Raw genomic sequence first — 883 nt, 5'->3', positions numbered from 1 at the left:
TACTAGGCTCTTATATTAATCCAAATCCAGGAAACTGTGGAAGCAGTATCCAAAAACCAACCATACATGCCAATAACTTTGAACTGAAGCCCCAGCTCATCACCCTTGTTCAGAACAACTGCTCATTCGGAGGAAGTGCCTAAGAAGACCCCAATCAACATTTAACCACCTTCCTAAGAATATGTGATACTGTGAAGTCTAATGGTGTTCATCCTGACACCTATAGATTGCTTTTGTTTCCCTTTTCACTCAGGAACAAAGCATCTAAATGGTTGGAATCCTTCTCAAAGGAGAGTTTAACAACCTGGGAAGATGTGGTGAATAAGTTCTTGGCAAGAATCTCTCCTCCTCAAAGGATCAACAGGTTGAGAGCTGAGGTACAAACTTTCAGGCAGCAAGATGGTGAAACTCTCTATGAAGCATGGGAGAGGTTTAAGGACTTAACAAGAAGGTGCCCACCAGACATGTTCAATGAATGGGTGCAACTACACATTTTCTATGAAGGCTTGTCTTACGAATCAAAGAAGGCAGTAGATCACTCTTCCGAGGGATCTTTAAACAAGAAGAAGGCCATTGAAAGAGCTGAAGATTGATGGTTTAGAGGTTATAGTAAACTCTCGTTGTAAGTATAGTTACTAAACCAAGCAATCAACCTTTCTTACAAAAGTTTTGGTTGTCACAAGTAACAAACCCCTTTAAAATTGATAATCGAAGTATTTAAACCTCGGGTCGTCTTCTCAAAAAATTGCAGGGAGGTATGTTCTTATTATTGGTTATGAGTTTGTAAATTGGGGTTCTGGAGTTTGGGCAATGGGCACAGGTATATTTTCAAAGCAATAAAAATAAATAAATAACTGTAAAATAAACTATTGGCAAGGTATGA

At 38.8% G+C, this 883-nt stretch overlaps 1 non-coding gene across 1 annotated transcript; it reads right to left on the bottom strand.

Annotated features, from left to right (window-relative positions):
* Nucleotides 1–362: 362 nt before the first annotated feature.
* LOC148571175 (small nucleolar RNA R71) lies at nt 363–466 on the bottom strand. The gene has a single exon (XR_015880513.1). It is a non-coding gene; the product is annotated as a small nucleolar RNA R71 (small nucleolar RNA).
* Nucleotides 467–883: the final 417 nt, after the last annotated feature.

This window comes from Arachis ipaensis, chromosome B3, assembly GCF_059453495.1.
Source record: "Arachis ipaensis isolate K30076 ecotype BB chromosome B3, ASM5945349v1, whole genome shotgun sequence".
Taxonomy (NCBI): Eukaryota; Viridiplantae; Streptophyta; class Magnoliopsida; order Fabales; family Fabaceae; genus Arachis; species Arachis ipaensis.
Note: the sequence above shows the minus strand (reverse complement) of the source record. Positions and strands in the feature narration are given on the sequence as shown.